Consider the following 17,474-nt stretch of genomic DNA (forward strand, 5'->3'; position numbering starts at 1 on the left):
AAGTCTCGGGCACACAATGATCAAACACCTCTCCCTTCACCAGTACTCAGTTTTTCACCACAAAGAACCCCAATATAACCCCCCTCCCAACCTTCCTAATGCCTCTGAGGCAGATGATTTCCACTTAACTATTCTTTACATTGATTACATTCATTATTTCGACAAAAGATGCACCGTTATTGTTTAGAATTTCCCCCCCAACAATCAGAATTGCTGAAAAGGCATTGTGAAATACATTTTTTTCTATAGCTGGTTATGAGAATCATATAATCTCGCGTGGCTGCAATAGCAGTCTCGCTATTTTGGATTTCTGCAAAGAGCCAGATAATTACGAGATTGGTTTCTGTGCGCCTGGTGTTATGGCTGTGCCAGAGAGCTGCTCATAGGACATGAAGGACGAGCCAGCACTGCCCCCCTTCCCATGAGACTGCAGATACCCCATAAACGCTGGCTCATACCTGGCTTTCTTATAAACTCTGAGGCGGCGGCCACCTTGCTGATGGGGGGGGGGAACGGAGGCAGAAGGAGCAACACCCATAGCCTCCCCGGGAGGCATGGCGCCGTAGTTTAGCACATGGTCCATTCACTTTTCTGATGCGAGATGCCAGGCTCTGGACTAAGTCCTTTTGCCTCTGAAGCCATGGTCGTTCCAGAGAGCCACTTGTGGGGGGCAACTTGTGACCTCGGTAGGGTGTGAAGGATGAGCTGGTAATGCCCCCCTTCCCATGAGACTGCAGTTGCCCCGACACCGCCGGCTCATATCTGGCTTTCCAAGAAGCTCTGAGGCGGCAGCCACCTTGTATGCAGTCCAGATGCATTTCTACCAAAAGCCGCTGAGTTTTGAGATTTGTTTCTGAGTCTCTGGGATCATGGTCGTTAATTAGCTTGATCAGGAGCCAGAGAGGCTGTTTGTAGATAGCGACTCGTGGTCTCGCTGGGACGGGGAGGAAAGGGCTGGTTCCATCCCCATCTGGTGTGGCCCCGTGTGTCTTGTCACTGCAGGCCAAAACTTGACTGTCCAGTGGCCTCTGGAGGATGGTGGTCACTGGGCCATCAAGGGGAACAGGCCAAGGCATGAAACCTATTCCCACCTGGAGTGGCCCAGCACCAGTAACCTACTGCAGGAACAGGATGCATTTCTGCCAAAACCCTTTGGGTTCCGAGATTCATTTCTGAATCTCCAGGTTCATGGCTATTAAGCAGTTCGATCAGGAACCAGAGAGGCCATGCCTACAATTATGAGGTGAGCCAGAGGTGGTTTGTGGGTGTGTCTCCCACATACCTAACTTTTGGCCATTTACTGTCTTGGTAAACTTTGCCCCAAGATTTTGGGGTCTGGCCTAAGGCACAGCATCAATTTTGAAGTATCTGAAAGTCTGATGGTGCCATCAGGCTGCTGATGCACTCGCCTCACAGGAACAAATTGACCCGCTGGCGGCACCATACCCCCTGGACCTCATTTTATTTTATTTTTTTTTTGAGCTTTATGGACTTATATTAGAATAGTTTTTTTTTATATTTATTTATTTTTTAATAGTGAGGCACCATGAGGTACAGTTGTAGACTTACACATTTTTGTGCTTGGGTTTCGATTATACAATGATCAAACACCCATCCCTCCACCAGTGCGCATTTCCCACCACCTCGGATCCCAGCATCCCCTCCCCCCAGTCCCCATCCCACCCTGCCTCTGTGGCAGGGCATTTCCCTCTCTCTCCTTTTGGGTGCCATGGTCGGCAAAAGAGGCATTGAGTGGCAACCATGCTTGGTCGACAGTCTACCCTCAGCATGCTCTCCCATCATGGGCGGATCCTCCCAACACCCTTCACCTGGTGTTCCCTTCTCTTTCTGAGCTCCCCCTTCCCCTAACATGTGTGGTTGTCCTCCGGGTCATTGAGTAAAATTCCTGGTACTAATCTCTGCCATACTTGGGTGTTAGTTTCCTATTTTGTTACTTTATGTTCCCCAGATGAATGCAATCTTTCTATGTCTATTCCTTTCTTTCTGAGTCATTTCGCTTAACATGATACTTTCCATGTAGTACCACTTGTATGTAAACTTCATGACTTCGTCTTTTCTAACAGCTACATAGTACTCCATTGTGTAAATGTGCCAGAGTTTCTTCAACCAGTCATCTGTTCTCGGGCACTCAGGTTTTTTCCAGATTCTGGCTATTGTAAAGAGTGCTGCAATAAACAGACAATTGCAGATGTCACTTCGGCTATACTTTTTTGCCTCTCTGGGATATATTCCCAGGAGTGGTATTGCTGGGTCAAATGGGAGCTCAATTTCTAGTTTTTTGAGAATCATCCATACTGTTTTCCAGAAGGGCTGAACCAGTCGGCATTCCCACCAACAGTGAAGGAGTGTCCCTTTCTCACCACATCCGCGCCAGCACCGGTTGCTTTTGTTCTTGTGGATATGGGCCAGTCTCTGTGGTGTGAGGTGATACCTCATTGTGGTTTTGATCTGCATCTCCCTGATGATTAATGATGTGGAACATTTTCTCATGTGTCTTTTAGCCATTCGGATTTCTTCTTTGTCAAAGTTTCTATTCATTTCATCTCCCCATTTTTTGATGGGTTTGAATGTTTTCTTTTTGTGGAGATGAACCAGTATTTTGTATATTCTTGAAATTAACCCCTTATCAGATGTGTAGTTGGCGAATATCCTTTCCCATTCAGTTGACTGTCTTTGTATTTTGGTCACTGTTTCTTTTGAGGTGCAGAAGCTTCTTAGTTTAAGATAGTCCCATTTATCTATCTCTGTTTTCACTTGCTTGGCCAGTGGTGTGACATCTTTGAAGACACTATTAGCTTCTACGTCATGAAGGGTTTTGCCAACATTTTCCTCAATGTATTTTATAGATTCCGGTCTGATGTTGAGGTCTTTAATCCACTTAGATCTTACTTTTGTACACGGAGTTAGGCAGAGATATGAGCCCATTTTTTTTGCATATAGCCATTCAGTTTTGCCAGCATAATTTGTTAAAGAGGCTTTCCCTGCTCCACTTCACTTTTCTTGTCCCCTTATCGAAGATTAGATGCTCGTATACTTGTGGGGGGGACGTCAGTGTATTCAACCCTGTTCCATTGGTCTACAGCTCTGCCTTTGTTCCAGTACCATGCTGTTTTACGTATTACTGCCTTGTAGTAGAGTTTGAAGTTAGGGAGGTTGATTCCTCCCATTTTCTTTTTCCCAAGAATTGCTTTAGCTATTCGTGGGGGCTTATTGTTCCATATGAATTTCAGGAGTGTTTGCTCCAATTCTTTGAAGAATGTCATGGGTATCCTAATAGGGATTGCGTTGAATTTATACAGTGCTTTGGGAAGTATTGCCATTTTGACAATGTTAATTCTCCCGATCCATGAACAGGGGATATTTTTCCATTTCCTCGTATCCTCTTTTATTTCCTGAAGTAGAGTTTTGTAGTTTTCTTTGTACAGGCTGGACCTCATTTTAAAGAGTGCCTGTTATGTGATAGAAAGTGAGACGTGGCAAAAGCCTTTCTCAGGTCTTTATTTCTGGCATTTAACTTGTGTTTTTATAGTGTAAGCAAAATTTATCAATTTTTAAATTACAAATTGGATTTTTAAAGAAAAATATCTGAGCAGGAGAGATATTTGAGAAGACCATGTACAGACTACCTTTTAAACAATGTATAGCAAGGCTCTACCCTACCATTTTCTATAGAAGTATTCTGACATTAGAAACAACTATTTTTGCTCATATTTCTTAGTGGTTTTGTTTTAGCAAGAAAACTTTACCAGAGGTGGTTTTACCTATAAAATACTACTGTGTGATTTTCTGGACTCTGAGAAAGCTCTACTATACATTCAGAGAGAGAGAGAGAGATAGAGAGAGAGAGAGAGAGAGAGAGAGAGAGAGAGAGAGAGAAAAGAGACCAGATTAGATTTGCCAGTAATGTTCTCCAGAGAGTTAACAGTAATTGTCTAAGATCTGAAATCTAGAGTGTGTTATCAGGAAAGCAATAGAAATTCTAAGACAAACAGAATGTAAGACATAAGTGCAATGAGCAATCATTATGGGAAAAATTGAAAGCATATGCAGAAAAATCAGCCCATCATCTTATGGATTGACTTCGTGGGTAGTCTATCTAGTAAACTAAGTCATATGGAGAAAGGCAAACAGTGTATGGCTTCATTTGTATGCGTAAGAGAAGGAAACAAAGCAAAAAGAGAAACGAAGTCAACAGAACCAAACTGATATACAAAGAAAAGATTGGTGGAGCAGGGACTAGGTGAAATAAACGAAAGTGGTCATCTGCGAGGCATTAGATGAATGCTAGGATTTGAACAGTGACGACGGGATGCTGAAGTACAATGTCGTATACATGAAGCCCACATCATGTTCAGTCAATGTTGCGTCAATAAAATTTGGTGAGACCTGGGATCAAGCCGCTCTTCACAATTCTCAAAAGTTTTAAACTATTGTTATACATATTTTCAGTTTCTTATCTGTTCTACAAATATATGTTTATTTTTTTCTTTTATTTTGGGGGGTCATGCTCAGTAATGCTCAGAGGGTACTCCTTCCTCTGCACTCAGGAATTACTCCTGGCGGTGCTTGGGGGACCATATGGGATGCCGGGATTGACCCTGGGTCAGCCATGTGCAAGGCAAACGCCCTATCTGCTGTACTGCTGCTCCGGCCCAATATGTGGCGTTTTAATGTTTTTTGTTTGTCTGTTTGTTTGTTTTTGGGCCACACCTGGCAATACTCAGGGCTTACTCTCAGCTCTGCACTCAAAAATCACTTCTGGTAGCAATCTTGGGAGTTCGAGAGGATGCCAGATATCAAATCCAGGTGGGCCACATGCAGGGCAAGCGCCTTACCCGCTATAGGTACTATCTTTACGGCCCCTGGATATATAAAAATTATATCAATGAGTTTTTTGAAGATTAGTGTTAATATTTACACCACAATATTATGACCGATGTAAGATGTTACTTGAATATTGCCATCTTTCAAGCACTCACCTACATACTAAAACACAGGCATGCATTCCAAAACATACCCACGATGGGTCTGTTTTACGTTTTTTTTTTTTTTTTTTTTTTTTTTTTTGCTTTTTGGGTCACACCCGGCGATGCACAGGGGTCACTCCTGGCTCTGCACTCAGGAATTATCCCTGGCGGTGCTCAGGGGACCATATGGGATGCTGAGAATTGAACCTGGATCAGCTGTGTGCAAGGCAAATGCCCTACCCATTGTGCTATCACTCCAGCCCCAATTTTTTTCACGTCTCTTTTTTATGGATCTGTTTTAAATATTGCTTTATTCACTTATTTTTTACCTTTCCTTACCACTGAATCTCTGATAGTAGGTAAATATGGACTTATAAATATATAGTAGGCACATATTTATATAAGGAGGTAATGACTAGATGACATTCTATCATATGGCTCATTTCAGTAGGAATTTGAAAGAATAAGAACAGATTTGTTGTTCTCTACTATGAACACAGTAAGCAAGAGCACATTCAAAAATAATGATGTCTAAAACATACTGAATTCTCTTCTATTCCTGATAAAGTGGCAGCAATGAACTCTGTAGAGGTGAAGGGCTGGGAGCCATCATGATAAACTGTGTTTTTATGTGAAGTGACATCATTTGAATGGAAAAAGAGATGACTAAAGTTGGGCTAATGGAACATTCTTGTTCTAGGGCAGAGGTCCCTAAACTTATTTGGCCTACCACCCCCCTTTCAGTTGAAAAAAAATCATTCAGTGACCCCTTGGAAATCTTACTTTATTTTTATATTTTAATACATTTTATTGGATTCACCGTGAAATAGTTACAAACTTTCATGATTCTGTTTCAGCCATACAATGCTCAAGCACCCATCCCTGCACTAGTGCACATTTTCCACCACCATTGTTCCCAGTGTCCCCCCCCCCCCAGCCCCCCGGCCCGCCAACCCCATCCCAGTCACTGCCTCTGTGGCAGTACAGTCCTTCTTACTCTCTCTAATTTTGAGCATTATGATTTGCAATACAGATACAAGAGGCCATCATGTTTGGTCCTTGGTCTACTTTCAGCATACGTCTTCCATCCTGTGCTATCCCTCCAATCATCATTTTCTTAGTGGTTCCTTCTCTATCCAAACTGCCTTTTCCCCCAGCACGTGGAGCAGCCTGGAAATCTTACATTAAATGAATTAACAAGCACCTTCGAACACACAAGAAATCACTACCACCTCCATGTGCCTCCCCCTAATGCCCCCATCATTCCAGAGCTCCCCAGGCAAGAGATATAGCCCATTTTGGGAAACACCAGACTTGGGGCATAACATGTCAATTCAGAAACCAGTAAAGTACATTGGGGACCAAGAAGAATTTGAGTGAAGAAATAAAGACAGGGGTATGCAGTGATAAAACTGGAGAGGTATGAAGTTTCCTAGAAGAAACATTAAGACTTGTTTCATTTTCTTTGGAACAAAACTTGCTGCAGATTATTGTCAGTCTCAGTCACAAATCCGTGGGTTAGATGAGAAGAGCAAGGCAGCAAGGGTTCTCAGGCAATCAGGAGTGCCTTAGCATTTATTAGCACAAAGCACTTCTTCCAGTGAGGCATGGGCTTTGCCTGGACACTGCTCCCTCCCTCCGATCCAGTCTGTGGTGTTACTGCAACCTTGCATTGATGTTGTCCTAGCCTGTAACTTCCAAGTGAGACATGAGGTCGTCAAAACTGCCTGTGTACCTAGAGTTCTAGAGCAAATGTGAAACCGTGTTGCCACAGGTGGCCCCACTCATGGAGAAAGTCATGGCTTCTCAATCCTGAATATACACCACCCCCTGTAAACAATATCCCAAAGAACCAGGCTCACCTCAGTCTTTTGAACAACTCTCGAGGGTTCTTGTCAAAACAACAGGAGTTTGACCAGATCCAAGTCACCCACTTCTCAGAGCATCTACACGCCTTGGGAAAAATTGCTTAGGAACTAAACAACGTGGGGAGGCTTAAAAATAAGTCACCACTTGCTGACAAACTAGTTACTGACTATGTTGGATGATGGTTTTGTAAACCATGCTAGGAGATAAATGTGTTTATTTTAAAAGCTGAAAGAATGATCTTTAATTGAGGTTGGAATGTTGAACAGTTTATGCAGGGAATGACTTGTTTGCTTCGAGGGAACTTTTAAAATAGCATTAGAGGGGCTGGAGAGATAGAATAGTGGGTAGGGTGTTTGCCTTGCACGTGGCCGACCCGGGTTCGATTCCCAGCATCCCATATGGTCCCCTGAGCACCGCCAGGAGTAACTCCTGAGTGCAGAGCCAGGAGTAACCCCTGTGCATCGCCAGGTGTGACCCAAAAAGCAAAATAAATAAATATATATATATATTTTAAAAAATAGCATTAGAATGTCAGAAGGTAAAACATGAACATTTTACTTATTCCATTATTTTTCTAGTTTGGGGGCCACGCCCTATGATGCTCAGGGGTTATTCCTGGCTCTGTGCTCAGAGAGGGGACCATAAACAGTGAGAGGGATCAAACCTGAATCAGTGGCATATAGTCAAGTACCTTACCTTCTGTACTATCTCTCAGGCCTCTTGAAAGTAAAAATTTAAATGTTATTGGGGAAAAAGAGATCTCAATCTACGTTAAAAATATTGGTCTTACTCAATGCCTCTTTTGCAGATCACAACACCCAAAAGGAGAGAGAGAACAAAAGGCAATGCCCTGCCACAGAGGCAGGGTGGGATGGGGGGAATGGGGGTGGGAGGGATACTGGGATCCATGGTGGTGGAAAATGGGCACCGGTGGAGGGATGGGTATTTGATCATTGTATAATCGAAACCCAAGCACAAAAATTTGTAAGTCTACAACTGTACCTCATGGTGTTTCACTAATAAAAATTAAAAAAAAAAGATAGAAAGGAAGGAAAGGTGGGAGGAAGGAAGGGAGGAAGGGAATCAACAAAGGAAGAGGAAGGAAAGAGGAGAGAAGGGAGGAAATAAATTATGGAGGAAAGGAGGAAAGAGGAAAGGAGAAAGAACAAAATAAGGAAGGAAGAAAGGAGGGAAGGAGGAAGAAAGAACCTCAAATGTGTTAAAACCTACCCAAGACTTACTACCTAACCAGCAGTTCCAATCTCTCACCAAAAAGGTATTTTAAACTATAAGTCTGCAGTTTGGGGTTAGTGTTAATGAAATAATCAGCAAGATAGAAGCTTCCCTGCCTTGTCTAGGAAAGGTGGCTTTATTAAAATAATATTCTTTTCCTTCTGTTAGTCACTTGATGAATCTCCAGACAATAAAACCCCCATTTTATAGATCCTTTCTACTGCTTGATAGGATGCGACCCAATTTATAATCATTGTATAAGGCCCATTAGATTTCAACATTATTCAGATGAATCTTATTTTCATTGTAACAAGTTCAAAGAAAAAGCTACCTGTCCAGAGTAGTTGAAATGAGGTTGATTATGGGCACTGGTGGAGGGATGGGTACTTGATCATTGTATAAGTGAAACCCAAGCACAAAAATTTGTAAATCTACAACTGTACCTCATGGTGTTTCACTAATAAAATTTTTTAAAAAAATGGTCACTTTGCTGGTAGTGAAGTGCAATAATTTTCTGTTTCAAATTGCACATGTAAATATGATTGAAATAATGTCAGGGGAACAATGATAAAAACCAGAAAATTAAGTAATGTACTTGGTCATCATTTTAGTACTTCCCAACAAAAGAAGAAATTTCTAGAATTCTTCATGAGTCTACAGAGGAAAAAAAACAAGTGACAAGTCCATGAAATAAATCTTGCTATTTTCTTTGAAAGAATTTTGTTCCAAAATCTAACTTTAATTGAGATTTGAGGGCTCTACACAGCAGTGCTCAGGGCTTAATTCTGGCCCTGTAGTCAGGGATCAGTCCTAGAGGGCGAGGGGGCCACTGGCTATGGAACCTGGGTCAGCCACCTGAAAGGCAAGCACCTTCCCAGTTGTGCTATCTCTCCGGTCCCTCAAACTATAACTTTAGAGACATTTTCAGTACCTAGTTGGCCTTCAAAGCAGGATTCAGTGTAAATAGTGTATGACTGGGGCAGAGAGCACAGGATTCAGGATTCCCGCCTTCAACCTGGACTTTGCCACTTACCACACTTGGATGACGCACTTGTTATAGCTCAGTATCCCAAGCTATACCATAAAGCAGAGACTGTTTCATAGGGATGCATTAAACACAATAGTTAAAAGCTGGACTGGGGAGGGTCATTAGAAGTGCCCTATAAAAATCTGCGTCAGAAACTAGGAAAACAGCTCCTAGGCCGAGGTGTTCGGAAAGAGAAACAGGTTCAGTATGCTCGTGCTTCTCAAATGTTAATGGGATCTCATCCCCTTGCGGGCCCATACCCCCTGGCTCTGGGTGGGGTCCAAGATTCTTTATTGCTAACAAACTTTCTGGTGATGTTTATGTATCAGAGATTCCCAAACTTATTTGGTCCATTTAACCTGTTTTATTCGTTTTTAAATGAAAAAAAAAAACATTTTTCTTTGTTTGGGGGCCACACCTGTCAGTACTTACTTCTGGCTTACTTCTGGCTTTGTGCTCAGAGATCATGCCTGACAGTGCTCAGGAGACCATATAGAATGTAGGAAATAGAAACCCAGGTCTACAGTCCTTCTATTTTTTCCCTTCTCTCTCTCTCTCTCTCTCTCTCTCTCTCACACACACACACACAGAAACACATGCACACCCCAACTTAGCATCCATGGGGAAATGTACTTTCTTTAACAAAAACACAGAAAGCTCCCCACCCCTAGTTGCACCTGAAGCTACTACCAAGCCCCTGGGTTGTTCCAACACTCCCTAAGATATAGCCCACTTTGGAAAGACTCCCCATGATACTGCGTTTGTCCACACTGACTCCTGAGATACATGTGGACAATTGCTTCTAAGTTGTAAGTATCATGCTTCTCCGTAGGGGAATGGGAAATGGGGGTCAGAAAGGAAGGCCCAAGCATTCGCCTTCTCTACTCGTTGCAGCATTACTGGTGTGAATAAACACCAGTCAAGATGACTATCAGCAGATGACTCAATAAAGATATGGTATATGTACACATACATACACACACTCACATGGAATATTACTCAGCTATAAAAATAAAGTTGAGTCTTATTGTAACATGGATGGACTCAGTGATGAAGATCTAGAAAAACTGGGGCTGGAGTGATCGTACAGCCGGTAGGGCGTTTGCCTTGTACACTGCCCACCTGGGTTTGATATCCCAGCATCTCCAAGCACCACCAGGAGTGATTCCTGAGTGCAGAGCCAGGAGTAACCCCTGTGCATTGCAGGGTGTGACCCAAAAAGCAAAAAAAAAAGGCAGAGAAAAACATGTGATAAATAAATGAACTAACACAACAAAATATGAACCAATAAAACAAAAACAACCTCTTATATGATTAGAATAAAATGGTGATTACAATCAGGGCAAGGGGATGAGGGGTGAGCAAACTGAATATGCCAGATATGGCATAAAAACAAACAAAACAACACCTAAAAACCAATAGAATATAGCCTATACAAGTGTTGAATTATAACGCTGGGCACATAAAACTATGCTGAAATTTAAACTGATGTTACTTTAGTAAAAATAAAAACTAAGAAGAGATGTTTTTGGGGAGACCAAATTATGTAGGCTTATCTGCTCCCCAATATCTCAAAAATAATTAACTGATATTCTAATCTTTTAATCATTTTCATTTTTTCTTTGTCTTTCTTCTATTTTATCCTTGGCACTACTACTTTGTACTAAAACAAGGTATTAATGCTTAGTTCTCCAGTTAGCAAGACTAAAACATCAATTTAAATCATATTATTGTGTGTAATAGGATTATTCACTTAAAAGAGGTGAGGAGAATGGGCTCTCTTTAACATTTTTTTAAAAGCATGAGGATCTCAAATTGTATTTCATATCTTTAAATTTTCATTGAAAACAGCCTTAAAAAATAGGCAAGAAAGTGAGGTGTTGAGTGTTTAGTGATAGGATGCAAAAATTCATTCCTGGACGTGGTCCTTATAATCAAAGGAATTATGATCCCATGGGGAGGAATACACATTTTAGCATAAACTATATTTTAGTATTTATGAAGAAAGTGGCTGAAATCAGGTATGTGTTCATAGTAGCTAGTCCATCTGGTCAGAAGGAAAGTTGTTTTAAATTGGCTTCCGACCCCAGTAGCACTGGTGTCATGAGGAAGACCCATATCTAGATACTCAATTTGACCAACATCTCTGTAGGTTAAAGCCCATTTTTATATTTTGGTATATCTTCACAGTCTACTATCAAACCAGATCTATTATATTTTCTCCATAATGATTTTCTTTCATTGTTGGCAATTTTCAAAAACAAACTTTTCTTTTTCCAAGGGAGATATAAAGTGCGTTGACTAGTATAAAATAAGAACGATCTGGAGAACTGAAGAAAATGTAGGATATAAATTCGCAATCTTCTGCTCTTTTAAAAGTCTTACTCTGAAGTAAATCACTTAAGTCATTTATTTTTATTTTTTAAAAATTCATTGTTCTCTGATGACTGGTTAAAGAAACTTTGGTACATTTACACAATGGAGTACTATGTAGCTGTTAGAAAAGATAAAGTCATGAAATTTACATACAAGTGGCACTACATGGAAAGTATCATGTTAAGCAAAATGAGTCAGAAAGAGAGGGATAGACATAGAAAGACTGCATTCATCTGGGCGACACAAAGTAACAAAATGGGAGACTAACACCCAGGAGTGGCCGAGATTAGTACCAGGAATTTTGCTCCATGGCTTGGCAGCCAGCCGCACATGCTGGAGAAAAAGGGAGCTCAGATAGAGAAGGGAGCACCAATAAAGGGTGTTGGGAGGATCCTCCCAGGATGGGAGAAGCATGCTGAAAGTAGACTATAGACCAAACATGATTGCCACTCAATGCCTCTTTTGCAAACCACAACACCCAAAAGGAGAGAGAGAGAGAGAAAAAGGGAATGCCCTGCCACAGAGGCAGGGTGGGACGGGGGGATGGGGAGTGGGAGGGGTACTGGGACCCTTGGTGGTGGAAAATGGGCACTGGTGGAGGGATGGGTACTCGATCACTATATAACTGAAACCCAAGCACAAAAATTTATAAGTCTACAACTGTACCTCATGGTGTTTCACTAATAAAATTTTTAAAAACATTATTGTTCTCAGTAAGATTTCAAAATAAGGGACGTAGAGCCTGGGGACTGGAGAGGTAATACAGTGGGTAGCTTGCCTTGCTTTCAGTTCACCTGCCTCAACACCCCAAATGGCCCCCGGGACACCACCAGGAGAGATCCCTGGGTGCAGACCCAGGAGCATAGCTGGGTATACAACCCTCCCTCTTCCAAAAATAAAGTTGAGCCTGAGCTAAGTCATTATTAATCTTATGATTTAAAATGTTAAGGACTTGTAGAATTAGGACTTTGAAAGTGAGGCACACTTCAATTTTGAAAAACAAACATTCATTGTATGACTCAACACTATTTAAGTTCTTTTTAGATATAGGAAGAAAACTAAAGGTACCTGGAAAATTCTAGACATTTTTAAGTAAGATATTTATTTAAATAATGTACCTATGTGGGAACTAAACATTGAGTTTTAAGAATAATACAGGGCTGCAGAGATAACGGCCTTGCTTTCCCCATAGCTGACCTAGGTTTGATTCCTGCCAGCACACTCATTCCTCAAGCACAGCCAAAAGTGAACCCTGAGCACAAAGCCTGGAGCAAGCCCTGACCATAGCCAGATATGGCCCCCTCAAAAAAGAAAGTAAATGATATGAAATAGAACATAGCCATGAGTCTTTACAATACATAGTGAATTCTTTGTTAAAATGCTTTGAAAGTCAGTTTTGATTCTTAAACTGAATAATCACGGCAGAGCCTGGCAAGCTCCCCGTGACGTATTCGATATGCCAAACACAGTAACAACAAAGTCTCCAATGGAGACGTTACTGGGCCCGCTCGAGCAAATCGATGATCAATGGGAGGGCCTTTACTTTACTTACTTAAACTGAATAATATTTCTCCTCTCTCTCCTGCCCACTGTCTGCTATCAATAATAAAATCAGCAAAGCTTTGCATGTTAATATAAGCACAGCAAATAGCAAGGCTTCTTTATCATTTCTAAGGCTCGGAGAGCCCGGCAAGCTACCAAGAGTATTCGATATACCAAACACAGTAACAACAAAGTCTCCAACAGAGACGTTACTGGGCCCGCTCGAGCAAGGCTGTGCTAAATTAAGTACGTTTCTGCGTTCAATTGTCAAATCTGTCCTTGAACTTACCACTAACAAATCATGTGGGAACCTACATTTCTGCTGTCATTGAAACATTGTATTTTAGAACTTTAAGGTGATAAAGGTGTTCACTTGCCAAATCAGGCCACTATGACCTTAATACCCCCTTGCCATTGAAAAGGTGATCTAGTACCAAAAATTTATATAATGGATAACATAGAAAATGTAAAATACAAACTAAATTTAGACTAGAAAAGAAATAGAATTTTACTTTGGCTTGTGGATGCTTTTTTTTTTACACTTTGAATAAACACATATAAAAAATCATGTGAGTAATGACTACTGACTTTATCAGGCAATTTTGAGAGACAAAGCTCAGAATTATCATGCAGAAAACTAAAGCCCTTTCTCATGCTGGTAGTTCAAAAGCTGGTTTTTCCCTTTCTGCAGATACTGTGGTACACAGTGCTTCACCCTGAATATTGTCTTATTTTGTTGCTCTGGCTTCATATGGTTTTATTGCCATATTGTGTCTTCAGAGGAGCTTTCTAATCTTTACAAGGCTAGGCTTCAGTCTAAGCTTCTGAACACAATTCTTCACTTACGAACCCACTTTGCAAAGGAGACTCAGGATTTCTCCTGTTGCCAGTGGGTGGAATGAGGGGGGGTGGCGCTCGGTAACCTTAAGAACATCTGGTCAGAGGGCTGGCATCCACCCTAGGTCACTGGATAACAAGGCTCTATCTTGGTCCTCTGGCACCTTCAGAAGCAAAATCTCACACAGCAGCACACAGCTGCTCATCAAGGATGAGGATGGCAACGATAAAACTATAGGAGTCATGCATTTAAATTGCATCATGCATTTAAAGTATGAGTTTCAAGCTCCTTAGCTGAGTGTTTTACCTGAGTGTTGGGTAAATAGCAGATTCAGTTTTCTCTCATGATGTTGCTTCGAGCCTAGGGTTAGTGATGATCTCTACCCAGCAATGTTGAGGCACAACCGACAATAGTAGTAAGTTGTAGGAAAAAAGAAAACACGTGAGTGCGAGTGTGTGGCACACACACACACACACACACACACACACACACACACACACACACACACACACACTCCTTACTCCAAAGTAGGAAAACAAAAAAGAAATGGAACCATTCCCTAATTTTTCCCATTTTGAACCCTACCGTAGTTAGAGGGAAGATTCCAGGTCAGTGTTCTTACCCAAGAACAGGGCCAATGACGTAAAAGAGAACGACATCGAAGGGCAACAGCACGGAAGAAAATCTGTTTTGTGAATGATAGAGCACTTGATTCAGTTGAAGATCAAAGAGGAGCTGAACCAGAAATCAAGGCCTCATCATGGAACAAAGGACAAGGAAGTCAGGGGGATGAACAGGACTCAAATTGTGATGAAATGAAATTTGATGTGTGGAAACCTATTGGTGTAGGGGGCGTTTGGCTACTCCTGCATCGTGACCCCTGAGATGCTGATAGCAACTGCCAGCCAGAACAGGGAGCATAGACACTTGGTACTGCTCTGGGAAACCTGACTGTCCAGAACAGATCACTCCACAGAGGAGTTTGCCTAGAGTTTGGCAGAGCCTGAACTTGGCCTCACAATTCTACATGTCCTTAAAATTTTAAATCATACATATTTATTTAGCAATAATCAGGAAATCAGAGGACTCAAGGAATTTTGTCATTGGAGGGACCTAGAGTCCAGGGTTGTGAAATCCCCCTGCTAACTGTACACAGCTGCTTAAGGGGAATCTCCAGTTAGGCTCAGCTGGATGGGGGGCAAAGGGGACTTCCCTGCCTGTCAGGCCTGCTGGAAGGGGGCTGAAACCCATCTGGGCAACAGGAGAGATGATCCAGGTGTGGCCTTAGTGCCTGGGAAGCACCCAGGAAAGCAGGTAGATTCTTTTTCAAGGAAGACTCAGGAAGGATTTACACTTTCTATTGCCCCAGTACGCCCTGGGATGGGGGTGGGTGGAGATGGTGGGTGGGGGTGAGCCCCAACGAAGTACAATGAAGAGAGGCAGCTCAGAGAGTTACTGACAAAGTTATAAAGCCACACGGTGGGGGACAGGGTTTTGTTTTGGCCTCCCCTGCCCTTACCCTTTCTTTCCAGAAAGATTCTGGATTCCGCAGTGATCCCAGAAGAACATGAGTCCCCTCATTCCCCACTCCCCAGCCTTACCCAACACACACACTCACACACACACACACACACACACACACACACACACACACACACACTTACACACACTCAGTGGGGAGAAGGGAGGCCCTGGAGATCCAGAGGTGGATTTACAGGCCTGGAGCAAACAGCAGCTCAGCCGCCCAAGGTCGGGAGATTCTTCGGAAGGCCGCGCAGGGCGGTGGGGGGATCACACAAGACTGCCTGGCGGCGACGATCAATGGGGAATTCGGGCGCTGGGGCGAGAGGTCCTGCTCAAATCTGGCAGCAGAGGGTCTCTAAAAACCCTCCTCAGCCGCAGACAGGTGTGCCCGCCCCGAGGTGGTGGGCTCGGAGCGCGGAGCCGCCCCCCCCCCCCCCCGACCCCTTCAAAGGGCACGTGGGTGCACCGCGGGGACGAGTGTGGGGGCCAGGTGGCTGGTGGGCGGGATCCGGGCAGAGGGACCCGAGCAGTGCTGAGGTGTCTGCGGAGGTTGGGGACACTGTTCTATGTCACCCCAGAAGTAGCACAACTTTTAAAGGGACGAATAACGGAGCGAACCCGGGGTCCCACTTTTCTAAGCGCAAAGTTAGCAGCAAGCCTCGGAGGGGAGCCAAAAAGTTGGACTCGGCGACTGCCCGTTTCTGCAGATTTGCTGCTCGCGCTCTCCCACAAAGTGCAGTTCCCCCAGCAATGCCATTTCGAGGTGCACAAGGCAAACCAGCCCCGCGGCGCTCCCTCCCCGCCCCAGCCGCCTCACCTGCTCAGGGCAAGTGTCCGGGACGCCCGTTTCCAGCGCCCCCCGCCCCCTCAACTCCCCACCTCCCTGAGCAGACCCTGGCCACTCGTGCCCCCAGAACCCCCAAGCCCCAGCCCGGACACTCACCCAGCCCGGGGCGCCGAGCTCACGTCGGCCGGGGAGGGTGAGCGGCTCTGGTCCGCGGGTCGGCGGGGGCTGCACCCCGCGCCTGGCAGAGCTCCGAGCCGGCCCGAGTGCCAGTCGCTGCAACCGGCCGCAAGCGGGGCGCTCGCAATTTATAGCGGGGGCGTTGCTGCGCCCAGGCGTCCAGGGGCGAGGCTGTTTTGCATTTCCTCCTCCTCCTCCTCCTCAGCTCCGCCCCGGGAGACCCTCACGGGCCCAGCCCTCTCTCCCCCCGCGGATGCTGCGGACGCCTGAGGATGCTGCGGTCCAGCAGGGTCCCCGCGCATCCGCACTCAGCGGGACCCGGAATCGGGAGGGGTCGCCGGGGCAGGGGGCAGTCCCCGTGCCCCGCGCGCGCAGCCCGGCACGTCCTCCCACCGGTCGTTGTTGGGGTGGTGGTTGTTTAAACTTAGAAAACTTTCTGAGCACAGATAAGGCAACTTCGCTCTCTTTCCGGCGGTGAATCCAGCCGGGACGGCGTCTGCTGCCAGAGGGAGAAGTGAGGCGCGCGTGTCCCGCCGCGCATCGCCGGGCTGCTGTTTGTTGGACGTTGTCTCCACTGGACTTTGTGTATTGTTTGTTTTTGCTGTCGGGCCACACCCGGCGTGCTCAGGGCTTCCTGCTGGCGCCGTGCTCAGGGATCACTCCAGACTGGGCTCCAGGGACCTTATGTGATGCTGGGGATCAGCCCAGCTCTGCCACGTGCAAGGCAAGCGCTTAACCCGCTGTCCTATTTCTCCAGCCACCCAGCTCCTCCACTCCCCAGGAACGCACTTTAGACTTGTAAAAGGGGCAGGAGAGTTCGTTGAAGGGGCTGGGCAGTGGACTTTGCATGCATGAGGACCTGGGCACGAATACTAACACCCCCCCCCCCCCCAAACAAAACAAAAAGTATGAAAATAGGAAAAGTTCAAAAAACAAAATATGACTTGGTGTTTGAAGAATGGTATATAAGTTTTTACAAGCGATTGCAAAACACAGAATAGGAAGAATCACTTTCAAACCCATGGTGGGAGGCCAGTAATACCCCATCACCAAGTCCAGATAAAACAGGAGGAGGAAAGGAAACGGCCAATAACCCTTAGGAATATAGACCCT

At 44.3% G+C, this 17,474-nt stretch overlaps 1 protein-coding gene across 2 annotated transcripts in view; it reads right to left on the reverse strand.

Moving 5' to 3' along the window:
- The window catches only part of AGTR1 (angiotensin II receptor type 1), a 71,868-nt gene extending 55,414 nt beyond the window's left edge, over positions 1–16,454 (reverse strand). The window contains exon 1 of one of the 2 annotated variants that reach the window (XM_056121745.1): positions 16,341–16,454. The gene's annotated coding sequence lies outside the window, so the exon portion shown is untranslated. The remainder of the gene's footprint in view (positions 1–16,340) is intronic. The other variant, XM_056121746.1, reaches the window with a different exon arrangement.
- Positions 16,455–17,474: the final 1,020 nt, after the last annotated feature.

This window comes from Sorex fumeus, unplaced genomic scaffold (assembly GCF_029834395.1).
Source record: "Sorex fumeus unplaced genomic scaffold, SorFum_2.1 ptg000044l, whole genome shotgun sequence".
Taxonomy (NCBI): Eukaryota; Metazoa; Chordata; class Mammalia; order Eulipotyphla; family Soricidae; genus Sorex; species Sorex fumeus.